This window comes from Protopterus annectens, chromosome 9.part0 (genome assembly GCF_019279795.1).
Source record: "Protopterus annectens isolate FY-2018-M chromosome 9.part0, PAN1.0, whole genome shotgun sequence".
Lineage (NCBI taxonomy): Eukaryota > Metazoa > Chordata > Ceratodontiformes > Protopteridae > Protopterus > Protopterus annectens.
In genome coordinates, this window is record NC_056743.1 from 264,705,298 (window position 1) to 264,721,847 (window position 16,550).

The following is a 16,550-nucleotide window of genomic DNA, read 5'->3' on the forward strand; positions in this document are numbered from 1 at the left end:
AATCAAGCCTGTCCTGGCAAGCAAAGGGCGGCTGAGAATTAGTAATAAACAGGATGCCAGTCCATTACTGGATGCATGAATGCATTCACTCAGTGTATTCATACTTATGGATGATTTAGAATACTGCTAGTCCACATAATGGCATGTCTATGAAAGGTGGAAGGAAACTGGGATACCTGGTGAGAACTCATACAGACAGGGCAGACAATGCAGACTGCACATAGAAGGCATTCCAGATAGCAACTGAACTGGAGACATTGGCAGGTGATATTATCTGTTCCAGTTCTCTGCCACCATAGCCAGCTAAAAGCTTCTGCTGTTGTTCAGTTTGTGATTTGTATATTTCATGAGGCAGTTCCACTCGTCAGGTGAGGAAGACTCAGTCTAACGTTAAGACTGTAATTAATCTGAATGGCCAAATAAAAATAGAAGAAGTGCAGTGAATATCATTGCCAAAATTGCTAAAATATGAATTGGTGTCAGCTTTTCTGAACAGACTTTTACAGCAGAGCTAACTCTAGCTTTCAGAAAATAACTGTGGAAAAAAATAAAATAACATGTAATAACAATAAATAAGTATCAATAAATGCAAAACTGCACAAGAAAAAATAAAAAAAATGTGGTACACCTTGATTCATGAGAAAATAAAAACTATTGCAGGCTTCTCCCCATCAAGCTTCATTAAACCAAAGGAGGTTCATTTGCAATGAGCTCATTTATACCAAAAAGGCATCACACTCTGATACTTCAATAATGTGCATTACATGCATCACATGCTAATGCATATCATTTAAACTGTCAAAGCCCTTGTAACTTAAAACTGTCAAGTTAAAGAGTATATATATTTCATTGATCTAACTTTCTAGCTCAACACCTGATGTTCTTTCTGTTTCACTGTTGCAGTCCTGACTTGTGGGATTTCCCACCATGGAAGACCTTGGCTGGCCCGACTACCAGAGTAAGAATTTTCCCTCCTTCTGCAACTGGCGGACACCTTAACCTGACGTCAGTACGCTGGAGTATAAGTGAAGTCCACTGAGGTCATGACCTCAGTTAATTCCTGCCATTGGAGCCCAAAGCAGACAATCTAGTACGTGTGTCGGTCAGTTTGCACCAGAGAGAAACTTCGGAAAGCTAAGTACCCCACTGGGGAACTCCTCCTTTTTTGCTAAGTAATGTCAGAGAAAGTAAACAATTGTCTCCACTGTGGTAAACAAATCCCACACTGAGACTTCTGTGTTATCTGTTTGGGTCCAGACCACAACATCCCTAATTGTTGTTTCTGCACCTGATTCAATTCTAGGACTATTCGGTGTAGGATAGATATTTTAGCTAAGTTCGTTAGTGAGTACTCAGGTTTTCTACATGGTATGACATCAGTTAGTCATCCCAACATTGATCTTCCTAAATGCAAACAGCCCAAACTCAGGCTTTCTGAAGATGTCTATTCTGCATCTGCTAGCCCTCCAAGGCCTTTGGGCCCCCTCAGCATCAGCACAAGTCTTGGATTTACGTTCACCAGTTGGGTCCAGGACCGCTTTGCAGGCCTTAGCTTCCACGACCAGAGCACTTCCACTACACTTCTGAAGTATACGGGCATCCGTGCTTCAGACACCTCAGGCCTAAACAAAGGACTGTTCCCAGAATGCCATCTTCTTTCCATTCCAGGCCTACCTCACCAAGAATGCCAAACTCTACTCACAACCAGAATACTGTTCTTGGGGGCCCTACTGGACTCTACCCTTCAAAAGGCCTTCTTGCCTCCAGACAGGGTATCCTTTCTGACCAATAACTTTCAAAACAATTTTGAACAGCAATATTCTTAGAGCCAGAGAGTATCTCCGGCACTGGGTTACATTGCCTCTTTCATTCTTATGATTCCCCTAGCCATGCTATACATGAGGGGATTAGAGTGGTACCACCTCAAAAATGTGTGGAGCCAGCATACAAAACCACTGTCTACAGGATAAGGCTGATACGTGGCCTTGAAGGTGAATTTACATGGTAGACCAAGACCTGCACTCTAATCCCAGACCTACCATTCAGCTTTGCAATAAACTCCATCACAGATACCTCAGAGACAGCTTGAGGAGTACTCTTCAACCAGTTACAGACCCAGTGGAAGTGGGAATGCAGGATTAAAGACAAATACATAAACTTAAAGGAACTAGTGGCAGCACAAAGGGCTTTACTAGCATTCAGAGAAAATTTGAAACCAGGGGTGATAGTCATGGATACAGATAATACCACAGTCATGTGGTACAAAATCAAGGGGAAGCCCATTCCTACCCTGTTTGCCGCCTAGCAATGGGAGTGGAGAGCACAGCTCACTCCTTGGGGGTACACCTGTTGGCTCAATACCTCCTGGGTGTGCACAGCCAACTGGAAGACCAACTCAGCAGAAGCCTGTAGACCCCCCCCCCTCCATGAGTGTCACTTTTATCGGGAGATCATTCTCAGCATAGCCAATAAATGGGAGAGCCCACAGATGGACCTCTTTGTCACCAGGAGAACACACAATTGAAAAGATTCTGTTCCAGGAACAATATTCTTTCAGCCTGGAAAACAGATACTTTCTCATTTGCATGGACAGGCCTAGTTATCTTTGTATTTCCACCAATGCCCCTACTTCCCAGGGTTCTCCAAAAATCAGAGAAGCATGACCAAGGGTCATACTTATAGCTCCAGATTAGCCAAGGCAACACTGATACCTTATTCTTAACCTAACCAGAACAATCCTTGGATATTACCACAGAGTGTAGACCTTCTAACTCAGAACAAGGGACACATCATACACCCCAACCTGCAAACCCTCAATCTATCAGCTTGGAGGATACCTTAATCCCAAGAGGGGTTTCCCCCTACTTAAGCAGATGCAGGACATCCTAAAGAAAGCCAGAAGGCCTAGCTCCAGGAAACCCTATGCATGAAATTGAAACAGTTTGTCAATTTGGTGTGAACAGTGTAATCAGGACCCCATCAGGGCCAAGATCCCTGTCATTTCTTCCTATCTGCAAATCTCTTTGACGAAGACCTTTCTTATTCATTGTTAAAGATTCATGCTTCATCTGTCTCATCCTACTTTCCTGCCCACATCCATATCTTTTCTCATCCTCTAGTCAAACAGTTTCTTAGAGGGGTCATTCACATCAGACCTCCCAGGAGCTCTCATACACCACACTGTGTCCTAACCTTTGTCCTAGAAATGCTTACAATTCTTCCTTTGAACCAGCCTGTCTTTCAGACTTAAAATTCCTGACTTGGAAGACTGCCTTTTTGCTAGCTATCACTTTAGCTAGGACACGTTCAGAACTCCAGGCTTTCATGGCAGTGAAACACTTTGTCATCTTTCATAATTACTGAGTCTCACTCTCAGGACTAATCCTTCTTGGTGGTGACTGACACCTCTTGAAATCAAGCAGTACATCTCCCCTTCTTCTCTCCAAACCCACAAAACAGGGAGGAGAGAATTCTGCTTTTCTCAGATCCATAGGCAGCTACGTTACTATCTGGACAGAACAAAGCCTTCAGGAAATCTGATCCTCTGTTTGTAACCTTTACTAACAGCACTGAAGGAGAACTTGTCTGCAAGGAGACCATTTCCAAGTGCATCTCTCACTGTATCACGTTTTGTTACAATCATCATGGAAGAAGCACACCTGTGGCTGTAAGGGCCCATTCCACTAGGGCAACTAGGCCTTCTACTGCCTTCCTGAAAGGCGTACCTACCAAGGACTACTGGAGGCTGCCAATTGGTCTTCAGTGCACACTTTCACCATACACTATCACTGTCAGTCTTCTGCAAGTCCAGGACAGGGTTTGCATCTGTTACCCCACAAAACATCCTCTCCTCTCTTTAATGTACCATCCTACCTTCTTTTCAGCTTTGGGAATCATCCCACAAGTCAGGACTGCAACAGTGAAAAACAAACATAGTACAGTTGTGTAGACTTAGATGTTTGAATGTATGTGTATTCACTGTTGCAGTCCTCTTTCCCCTCCCTCCTTTGCCCTAGCCTACAGGTAGGCTTCTACTCTTTCCTTATTTACTTAGGACTCCTACTCTTGACCGTTGTCTGCCTAAGGGTCGCTGCTCCACCCATTAGACCTTCTGCTCCTTGGGACAGCTACTAACTCCTAGGGGCAAGAAAATAACTGAGGTCATGATGTCGGTGGACTCCACTTATACCACAATGCACTGACGTCAAGTTAAGGCATCCACCAGTGGTAGGAGGATGGAAAATTCTTACTCTGGTAGTCGGGCCGGCCAAGGGCTTCCACAGTGGGAAATCCCACAAGTCAGGACTGCAACAGTGAATACACTGGAACATCTACATTTATGTTAAGTATACACAACTGTACTTTTTAGCCAAATGCCCTGTGAGAAATATGGCATAGAAGCAAAATGGCATTGTATAAGAGGATTAGATCGATTACATGACTGGCAATAGTAGATATGCAAAAGATAAACTCTAAAGTGGCACAGTCCTCCGTGAGGACAACACAGTTGGCTGCAGGTTTATAAAATGTAAAACATGCAATTATAAATACAGTGGAGGAGGGGAGTAGTGTAACAGTTAAGGTATTAACTTCACAGACACAAGGTACAGAGTTTGATTCTGACTGTTGGCTAAACTTGTAATAGTCTGCAGACTGACAGCTTAGTAATTACTTATGAACCTGTGAACAATACAGCAGACCCATAGTGAAAGTAACAGACAACCAACTGAGATTCCTAGATAGTAAAGCATATAACATATAAAGCACACAATGTTGCATACCTACTGTCAGAGGAGTACAGTTTCAGTCAAATAAACAGAAAGTAATCTATTGATAAATGGCTGCTGTTAGTCCAAAAATTCAAAATCACCTCTACGTTGTATAATTTTCTGTTTGTAGACCAGCACAGCATTTCTGTCTTTTTCTGTCAAAGTCTTACAGTGAAGATGTGACAGTGCGTTAGGATATTGTTTGCCATTTATTTAGTCTTGCCTGAATAACTCATTGAGACCTTCATCTGGGTCCTTTATGAATGGCTTGATTTTTCCTGTCACCTGATTAGGCAGACTGTACAAAGTCCAGTCTAGGTCACCTGTTATAAACAGAAATGTTGCTTGTCCTTTTGGAAATGAATTGGAATTTCTTCATAAACCATACCTGCACAAGTCAATTCTCCATTAAGACGTAGGCAACTTTGAAGCATTTGTGGGCATGGAATTAGGACCAATCACTTCAATTCACTTAATACAGTTTATTAATGCAGTTACACACATGCACAAGCACACGCACATGCACACACACACACACACACACACACACACACACACACACACACACACACAAACTGTAATATAAGTCTGATGTCCTTGTACTACAGGCATTTGCACAAATGGGTATAGTTTTAAACGGCATGGAAATAAATGGCATAGACAAAGACATCACAACAAAGCAAAGTCTACTTTACTGGATAAGTAACATTCCAGAATTTACAAATATGACTACTTAAAAAGCCATCCTAAAAATTTCATTCTTATTGTAAAATGTAGAATATGTCATTTTAAAACAGACTTTGGATTCCCACTGAAAATAATAGAATTGCACTTTTTTGTGTTTAATTTGAGCCCATTTTTAGTACAGTAGACATTTGCATGTGAGAGTTACTGCTAAAAGATATGGGTATCAGAGCTCTGGCAAAAAATGTGGGTTAATGTCATACTTTCTGATGAAGCACCTGCTACTCACACTGTGTTGGTTCTGTATTTCAGCCCATTTGCACTCTTAACTTACTACATACAATGCCTTTATGGGTTTTAGTGTTGGACACCTGGACAGAGTCAAGATAATCCATGTAAATGGTATGACCACCGTCAACAACCCACGTAACCCTCTCAAAGAAGTTAACAATCTTCATTATGTAGGGTCATCCATTGACAAAGCCAAACTGCTGATGGTCAAGCATAACAAGACTTTTGGTATCATAATTTATGATGTCAGTTATAGTATCGTTCTTGGTTTTACAGATCAGGCTCATCAGGCTGATGGGTCTGTAATTCTTGATTTCAGTGGTAGGGCCACTCTTATGTACAAGTACCAATAGTATGGTATGCCAGATTCATGAAAAAACATAGTAGCTGAACTTTAGTTAAATAGTTTGAGTGGTTTCTGTGTGAGGGCATGCTATTTATTAATGTTTACTATCATTTTGTTGACTGACACTTGCGTGGATTTCAAAATCATGTAATCACATGGGTGACTGGTAAAAACAGCGAACCACAACCTTCCAGTTGCATAAAAGTGAAAGCACGGAAGTGATTGTTTTTTGCAAAATCACCATTTAGTTTAACAGTGATTTTAAAGCAAAATTCGAACTGGTTTAGATGTCAAACATTGATTTTACCATATTCAACATATGGTAAAAAAGGCATTCACATTTTTAGCCATTTGAGTTGATGAAATGACTCAAAAATATTGTGTCTTTCACCAAAGTGATAGTAAAGCACTTATTAAACATCCAAGTATTTTGTCAGACTCCATGGAAAAAAACAATATTTTAGTCTTAGATAGCTCCTTCAGTACATGTTCCTTTGGGATACTGGGGTGTTTAAGGGATTCATTGTTGATTTTTGGCTATAATTCTCAGCTGTAAAGCTAACAATGAATTTATTTGCTAGTATATTTTCATAATCTATTAGGACCAAATTAGAGGTACCATTTTACATGAGTTCAGAGCAATGTTGGGTGTTGTTTCATAGTTTCCTAACAATGCTAAAGAAAGATTTATAACTATCCTTAACTTTAGACATTAACCTAAGTATATTGGTTGCTTTAGCAGACCTAATTGCAGTTTTCAAGTTTTTAGTAATATTTTTTACATTATCCTTGATATGAGGGGCTTTGGATCTGCTGTATAATTTAAAGAGTTTGCTTCCTTTTTCTTGTAAAGTTTATGTTCATAGGCCACTGGGTTTTTTTTTTTCTTTTTATTTTCCCATTCAGTTCTGCTTTGGTTGTAACTGCCAGCACCATGCATTTATGTAAATAGAAGTAGAACTCCTTTTTGAAGCTAACAGCTGTGCTAGGATCAGAACTGATACTGCTGTGAGTGCATTTTGAAACCTCATCAAAGACATGAATGAGGTTACCGTGTTTGAAATCCTTAAATTCAGAGATACTTGCTGCAAGGGTTTTATGAATTTTGAAAGTAAATGTCAAAAGTTTGTTCCATTTTAACCATAGAAGGAGAGTCCTGTGAGATGGTACATAAAGTGGCTATGTTAGTAAGGACCAGATTAAAACTATTATGGCCATATAGTGGGTTTAACTATCCATTCCAAAGAGTGTTTTTATTAATTCTTAAGAACATCTGGCATGAGGACTTTCCAAGATGGCTGCTCACTGATCAACAACTTAACTTCAGCTCTCCCTGTGTGAAAAAAGAAACTGAAAAACAAGGGCCAGGAACTTTCCCACTTTTAGTAAATTCTCTTACTAGTTACTAAGTACACTGCCTGGATGCCAGCAAAAAAGACACTAAGAGAGCCCAAAAGAAAATCAACTAGAAAAGATGAAGCGAAAACACTGACTGGGGAGAATTTTACAGCTGTTCACCAAAAAGCAGTTCAAGCTCCTGCGTTGATGCAAGGTATGGATTTCAGTAATCTAGAGAAAAAAATAAATCAAATGTGTTCAGAGCTGATTAAAATAAATGAAACACTAAAGGAGTATATCAGCTCAAATAACAAAAGGCTAGAAAAATGGAAGAAACATTAAACAGATATTCAGATGAACTGATAAAACTGTAAAACATTAGAGGACAAAATGCATAAAAGGCTGGAAGAGTATGAAATGCTCAAGAAGAGATGTTTCAAAAATGGTAGAATTAGAGGACAGGGCACATAAAGAAAATTTGAGATTTTTCTGCTGTACCAATGAAACTAGGAGTAACAAACTGTATTAATTTTATGAAGGAACAAATAAGCAACTGGGCTGCAATTCCACAGCAGGAACTGTTAAATGGAAGGGCTATGTGTATGCTCCAAATTTGGCCATGAGAAACCAACCAAGACCTGTATTAGTAAAGTTGTAAACCTATCAGCAGAAAGAATTGATCCTGACAAAACTGAGGCATGCGGGCAAAGTATTAAAAGATGGAGACAGTAGAGTGTTTGTGGAAAATGATTATTCACTGCACACTAATCAGAAGAGAAGCACATTTATTCCAGCAATTAGAGAATATCAAGAGGCAGGTGTGAGATTCAAACTGCTGTAGCCAGCTATCTTCAGAATATTTTTTCCTAGAGGATCAAAGTAATTTTGTGATGCAAAATAGGCTAAAGAGGAAATACAAAAATTTGTCCAAAATGTGAACCATCAAGCAGAAGGGTGCTATGCTTCTCATCTTTCTACTAATAAAGCACACGGAGAGACTTTGTCAGTGAAACCTTTTCCATTGTTTCAAAGGAAAATGCTTGAAAGACATAGAAGAGCACAGGAATTGACTAGAAGAATCAGGAATACCTGGAGTTGGGAATTGGGAGATGGAGGTGAACAGAAAGAAGACCATCAACATGGAAATTAGTGAATAAATGTGAGTCTGCAAAGTATTCATCACATTTGTGAAATAAGGCTGTATAAGAAAAAGTGGAAGTAGTAATTTTTTGTTGACTTTGTTAAACTTGTAGGGAACTGAAAGGGACTTATTTCATTTCATGGTAATGTTTGAAAGGATATTGAGGGGAGGAGAAGAGGAAGGAAAAAAGTAACTGTAAGTAAAACAATTTCTTTTCTTAACAGTATTTCTGTAAAACTTTTCATGATATAAATTGCATGTTCTATCGAAAAACATTTATAGTTCTATGAGGTATTAAAGTTAACAGATGCATTGCTTTCTTCTTTATTAGTGTTAGGAAATGTAGGTATTACAGTGCAGAAAGATAAAAAAGGCTAAGGAAAACCATGGTTAAGTTAATAGACTGTAATCTTGGGTTGTTCATGTGGGGGATGGGCATACTTCTCAACCTCTTAGAAAATTTGGACAAAGGCCAAAAATAGGGACATTTTTAAATATTGCTTTTCCAAACTTAGACAGTTGATAGAATAAAAAGTTTTGCATTAGCATGAATTTTCCAAAGGGTATGAAGCCTGAAACTCAAATGTCTGTCATTATTTTCTAACTTCAGTCTTAAATGATTTGACACATTTGCAAAAAAAAAACAATTTTAATAAAAATAAAGGATATCAGGCAAAAATCTGAATATTCTGCAAAAATCTGTACAGTTGAGAGCTATGGGTATGGGTTGTAAAAGTACACAGATTATAATATATATAGTATAATATAATATATATAGAGCTGACATGATTTTTCATACTTTTTCATAAGAAAAATGTCTGGATTAAGACCGTTGGCTCAATCTAATATGAAGTTTTAAGTAGAAACAAGTAAATAAGAGAAGATTGGCTTATAAATAAGAGAAGACTGAGTATTATGAAAAATTACCCTTTAGCAATAAATGTTTAATGTTTTCTTCATTAGGCTGCAATTGAGGATTACATTTTTTTCTCTTACATTTCAATGGAGGTACATTGATTATAATAAAAAAAAAGCTAAAAAAGTGTTTCTTCAAGGCTAAAAGATAATGTTTTGTGAAAGCATGCAAGTTGTTTTTCAGCCCTGGGAGAGGAACAAAGATAAAAAAGAACAGGTATCAATTAGTATAAGTAAATTTGATACAGAAAGAATTTCAGGATGGATAATTAACAAAATATCAGCAACAAAGGAAAATAGGAATACTTATATAAATTGCTAAAGAGCTCCAATAGTAATAGAATAGGAAAAAATATAATAATGGCAGATTTGTGGTAATATGGGGCTACTGGCAAGGAATGAAGATTATGCTGGCATGTACTTATATTCTACCTAAAACTGCTGTTATGGAGCTTTAAAAAAGTTTAAGGGGAAATCATCAGCTTTCATCAGAGAATATTACTTATACATGGGGACTGGAATTTGATTTGCCACAATGAGAAAAAATATAACAAAAGGCTATAGATTTCAGAAGAAATGTATGAAAATATTTAATATGGAAGAAATTAATTCAGTAGTAGGAACTCTGATAGAATTTACATATTTTTCCCCAAGGTTCAATAAGTTGGCTAGACTAGACAGTAATAATATTTCACAGGAACATGTATTTAATTCAGAACTTTGAGACACATCTCATAACTATTTCAGATCAGGAGCCAATAATTAGTAACATAAAAATGCAGGGCAATGAAGTAAAGACAGTGACACTTCCTCACCTACCTGTTAAAAAGAGTGGAATTTAAGGAATTGGTAGTGGACATTATTCAGGAGTTATTAGGGAAGATAGAAAGTACTCCAGAAGTTAAAGCTAGTGAGTGGGATAAAATGAAAGTGTGGTTCAGAAATAATTTGGGGTATAATAATTTAGGTTTTAAATAAAAGAAAAAGAGCTATAGCAAATAAGTAATAAGAATTATTTATAGGAGCTGGTAAAGGTTAAAGTATTGAAGAATAAGGGGCACCTCACAGAGCAAGAAGAGGTGAAATTGCAGAGTGCTAGAGAGAAAATAAGGGAACACCTGGATAATATGCAGTTTAGAAAAATTGCTGTTAAGCAACTTTTTTTATAATAACTTCAGTAACTTTTGGCACAGTGGCTTAGGCAGCAGATATTAGAATGGGTTGTTGGCAAACTTAGGTGTCCCGTAACTAGAAAAATAAATAGAAATCCTGTAGAGCTGTTAGAGATATTTTGGAAATGTTAGGAACATTTGTATAAAGCACAGAAGTGGGGAAGTCAAGAAAAAACACAAATGGAAATATTTTTGGAAAACTTAAATATGCCAAGGTTGGAGGTAGATGAGGCTCAATAATTAAAAGTTAAGATAGGACCTGAGGAAATAAATATGGTGATGTATAATCAATCTACAGGAACGTCTCCATGAATAGATAATTTTCCAGTGGAAACTGGGAAAGTGATAGTGACCTAGAAGGTTTTGTTTAAATAGTATTTTAAAAGGAGGGGAAACAGCAATATATTGGAAAAAAGCTGTGGTGGCTGTAATACTTAGACAGTAAAGACCCATCAGATCCAGCTTCATATAGGCCCATTGACATTTTAAACCATGCTTATAAAGTGCTTATGTCTATAATGAGTAAAGGAATGGCAAAGGTGTTGCCAAAATTGATAGATATTTGGCAATGCGTTTTTTTTTTTTTCGGGGGGGGGGGCAAATATTTGATATCATTGGAAGCAGAATGCAAACAAATACTGCTGTTGTTGGTGGGTCTTTATGCAGAAATGAGTAAGCTGGGGTATTATGAGTAGGACAATAGAAGCATTTGTATTCCATGATCCAATAATAAGGTTACTTAGAAGGATAAATGAGGGATTGGAAGCAAAAATCAAAATTGGAGGGTTTCCCTCTGATTAGTTGCCTGAACAGAGAAACCAGGCAGGGGTGTTCTCTTTTCCCTTTGGTATTTGAAAAGAAAATAATGCACTCAGAAATTCAGTGATATACATGGCATGGTATCCAAGAGAAGTTGGCATTATTTGCAGATGATATTGATCTGTACCCAATAAAACCAGAAAAGGGCATTACAGTGTTGTGGAACATTCTGAGACAGTTCCATTTTTTCCTTTTGGGATATAAAATTAATGAAGATAAAACAAAGGCTGTAGATGTAAACCATTTACCTACACATTAATTAGTTCAGCAATACCCATATTTTATGGAAACATGATAATGTGGGAAGAAACTAAAAAGATAATACAAAAACTGAAAAGCTGAATGCTCTTGCCTGAGGATATGGATAGCAATATATACACAGTAAAATGTTTTTGATCCCTTTGGTTTTATGTACAGGTTGGGCATATTTTTATTAAGCAGATGATAAGTTGTGGATAGAAATAAATAAGGAGTTGAATGGATTTATTTGGGAGTGGAAGAGGGCAAAATTCAAGTGGGGTAAGTTGATAGTTCCAGCAGAACAAGAGCTTTAGGATTACATGATCTGAAGGAATATTTTATAGCTACACAGTTATGGCTGTTCTACATAACACAAACAAGCTACAGTTTAAAGTGGAAAAAGGTGATGATAACGGAGGGGGTAATTCAAGAACTAAGGAAAGAGTAGGAATTTGGATACAAATACTTTAGGAGAATAACAATAGTCATGCAGAATAGTATATTCATAAAGTGGCAAAAAGTGTAGTAAGAACTAAGTCAGCATGGGAGTGGAGAAAGAAGATTCTGTGGATAGGGATGACTGCAAATAGGAGTACAGAGAATAAGCAAGAGGGAGCTAGAATTTACTGGTTGAAGCTGGCAAATGAACTAAGGTACTGGGAACAAATAATTACAGAAGAAAGGTAATAGAATGGAAAGAGACTAAGAGGACATTCTGATTGCAGGCTAGAGATTACTTTCCCTATCAAGGATTTATATCAGAGTATAGGCAGAGAGAAAGGAATAGGGAAATCCTAACTGAAAGACATGCACTGTTTTTTTTGTTTTGTTTTTTTTTTTTTACTTTTTATTTTGTTTTGATAACAATGAATAATCAAATTATAAAACAAACCAATAACTATTTACATAAACCCACAGCTGATTAATACATCAAAGTTATACAAATCAATGACAATTGATATTTTTAAAGCAAATGTTTACATTTAAGCCAAGACGTGTATGAATGTATAATATTAGAAGTTCTCGTGTTTATAGTATGCAATTCTCTACAGCAAATAGTTTTTGCAATGCAAATACAGTTTTAGTTATTATTGTTCTAGCTATTGCTAGAATCGAACATAGAACAGGTACTTGAGTTTTTGGAATTATCTCAGGAATAAGAATATTTAATAAAATCAAATATTTGGAAATATTATAACTATCTGACCATGGGACTTGAATGAAGTTATTAATTTCTTTCCAAAAAGGGAAGATGATCTTTTATTCATATACCATGTGCATCCAATCAGCTATTATTTCAGAATCACAACTATGACATTTAATTCTATTTTATTTATACATAATTTTAATTTTGTTAGGAGTAAGAAAAGCTCTAAGTAGGAATTTCCAAGTGAAAATTGTCCAGTATAATGAAGATGTAATTTTATCTGTAGACTTTAATATTATTTTCTTCAATGAAGTCTTCATTATTAATTTATGAGGAATAATTCCAATAGTAATGATCTAAAAATGTGAGATCTAACCTAAGAATTTTATAAATTTGTGACAAGTATGAGTTATTTTTCATTGCATTATTGTTAATATTTATTAAGAATTCCAATATTCTGGGGAATGATTTCTTATCTAGATTAAATATTGTATTTATCTCTGTGTTCACAAAATCTTTAAATATTTGTAATATTAACGATTTCTTAGAATCATGACTGTGTCGAGACCTTAAATTTTCAACATTGTGCATGTTGGTACCATTTAAGAATTTGTGCTAATAAATTAAGTTACTTTGTTCTTTCAGCTCTATAATTTTGTTGAACTTGTGAGTTCCTAAGCAGTTATTTGTATATTCAATTGGAAATATAGAAAATATTAAGTCTTTAATACAATGGTTAGAATATGTGAACTTCTGGAAAGAAGAAAAAATATTATTTATTCATGGAATTTGAGTAGAAGAAATATTTCCATGTACGAAAAATTTTTTAATAGCCAGCTAAAACTATAAGGGAGTATTTGTTTATGACTGGTTGTTATATGTTTATTATTTACAGATAATATTTCTTGATGTATTTGTTTCCATTTTGAATCATATGATGAATTTATCCACAATGCAATAACTTTTACAATTGTTGAAGTAGTATGTAGTTGAATATCAGGGAATCCTATTTCTCAGCTATCCCAACCTTTCATGTGCCAATTAAGAGAAACGCTTGTGTTTATTGCGATGCCAAAGACATTTAAGTATAATGTTATTTATCTTTTTCATTAATTTTTTTGATGGCGACAATACTAAAGATTTTATGGCAGGTAATATTTTAGGGCAAATTACCATCTTAATTATCATTAATTGTTCTTCCATAGTAAAGAAGAATTTATTTCACTTTGTGACTTAATTTAAAATTTTATCAACAACCTGTTGAAAATGTGTTGTCTCATTTCTTTACTACTAGACATAATGGTTATAATTATACCAAGATATTTAATTTGAGTGTTACTCCAACTGAAGTTAGAATATTTTTGTATGTTTTTTATACTTCTTATTGGTTAATAATGTACTTGGTTTATTAAGATTACATTTTAAGTTCGAGATTTCTTCACTGTCTCACAGAACAATTTATATGTTCTAATGATTTTTCTATATTTCCTATTTTTAGTAAAATAGCATCAGCAAAAAGTTGAATCTTTAGTTCAAAATCATCTTTTATTTTTTCCATTAATGTTCTTATCAGATCTAATACTATTAGCAAAGGGTTCTATTACTAATATAAAAAGTAAAGGTGCTAATGACAACCATGTGTTGTACCTTTTTGTAATTTTAGGGAATAATAAAGAAAAGAACATATTTTAACATAAACACAAGAGTTATTGTAGAACTTAGAAATCAAGACTAATGATAGAAAGTTCTTTTTTATTTGTATTTGCTTAGTCTATTAGTGTATGTACTTTTATTGTATTATCATGTACTTGTCTGTTTAAAATAAACCCTGTTTGATTGTTGTTAATTAGTTTAGTACTAGTAAATTAATTCTGTTGGCTAAAATGTACATGCACATCTTATTGTCGACATTTAATAGTGAAATGGGTCTGTATGATGAGCACATTGTAGGATCCTTATATTGTTTTAAACAAGGTAATATGTGGGAATATTTCCATGATGGGGAAACATCAGCGGTTGTTTTTATTTCTCTATAGACCTTGCCCAGGATTCAGTAATGCCCACGCTAAGTGTATACTGTTTTGAGTAAACAGACAACTCAAACATAATACACACCTTCATCCTAATTTTAGTTTTCTTACTGATATTCTTGCAGTTGTAAATATTGACAGGGATTCATAAAGGTTACCACAAAGTGTAGACTATATCTACACTTAGTGCAATCTGTCTGATTAACTAGAAAGCACAGAAATGTGATACAAATATTCTTGAATGCAGGGAGGGTGGCCTAATGGTTAAGGTGTTTGCATTACAAACATAAGGTGCAGGGTTTGAGTCTCACAAGGGATAATTGGCTAGGCTTAAAATAGCTCATAAGGGCAGTTAGCCTAGTACTAATCTATGAACCTATATTGTATGCACTTAGTGTAGACTTTATTGAATATGGCCCCTTATGTAATATTTTAACAGCATCATCCAGTCATGTTTTATATAATTCTGGTATAAGACCATCCAAACCCAGTGTCTTATTATTTTTTAACTTTTTTATTTAATCTTTTATTTATGTTAAAGTGAATGGTCTATCTTTTTTTTGTTTGCTTGTTAATTTCTTTTTATATTTTCCCTTAGAAACGTTTCAACTATTTCATCATTGTCTAAGTTATTTGTATTTTTATTTATGTTTTCATAAAATATTCTAAAGCTATCAAGAATGCCTTTAATATCTTTTCTTTCTTTTTTAATATTTGTGTGTATTTGTTAAGCTTTTAAGTTCGGACTGACTGATAGTATCATTTGTTTTAGATTTAACTTTAATTTATATATTTTGGCCTGTAGTTCATAGGTTCATAGGTAGGTACTAGGCCATTGGCCCTAGGGCCTGTATAAGCCTAGCCAAAAGGGTACCCTGGCTTTCGCCACCCAAGACAATTATTTTCCTGTGCCCCTGTTGAGCAGAGCCACAAAGGTAATCCCTGGGATGAATTTCTTATTTCCCATCCAATCATCAAGATTTTTCTTGAAGAGAGCTAATGAGGAGCTTTGTCTGATATATATATATATATATATATATATATATATATATCGGTAGTTTGTTCCAGAGTATGGGAAGTCTCTGGGACAGGAATCTATCCCTCCAGCATGTTCTGTTTATTGTGTTGACAAGGTTTAGATCCCTAGAGCTTGTAGCTCGGAGGGATTGGGATTTCTTTAAGTGGAGCATGTCCAATTGTATTAAATGCTTTGTCCCATTCTCTTGTTTTTCTAATATATCAAATCCTAACTCTTCCATTTAAGTAAGCCTTCAGTGAATCCCACAGGACAATATCAGATACTTCACCATTCATGTTTATTTGTAGGAAATTTTTGATGTCTTTAACACACCATTCCTTAAATCCTTTTATTTTACCAATGTAAGCTAGTAATTCCTATGGAGTATTGAGTTGTCAGTTTTTAATGTAATATTGAATACTATAGCAATGTGATCTGATAATGGACATGGTACTGTTGAATCTTCTGTACAATGCAATAACAGATTGTGTGTGACAAAAATGTTATCAATATGACTTTGTATTTCATATCTATATGCAAAATGGGTAAAATTAAGTGAGTTTTTTTCTTAGCTAATGTGTATCATTTAAGTGTATTAGAGTCAACAAAATTTGATAAATGTTTGGCTGAATATGTTATT

General features: G+C 35.6%; 1 protein-coding gene across 2 annotated transcripts in view; it reads left to right on the top strand.

The window, feature by feature from the left end:
• The window catches only part of LOC122811177, a 3,180,768-nt gene that overhangs the window by 2,512,836 nt on the left and 651,382 nt on the right, over positions 1–16,550 (top strand). The gene's annotated exons all lie outside the window — the stretch shown is intronic.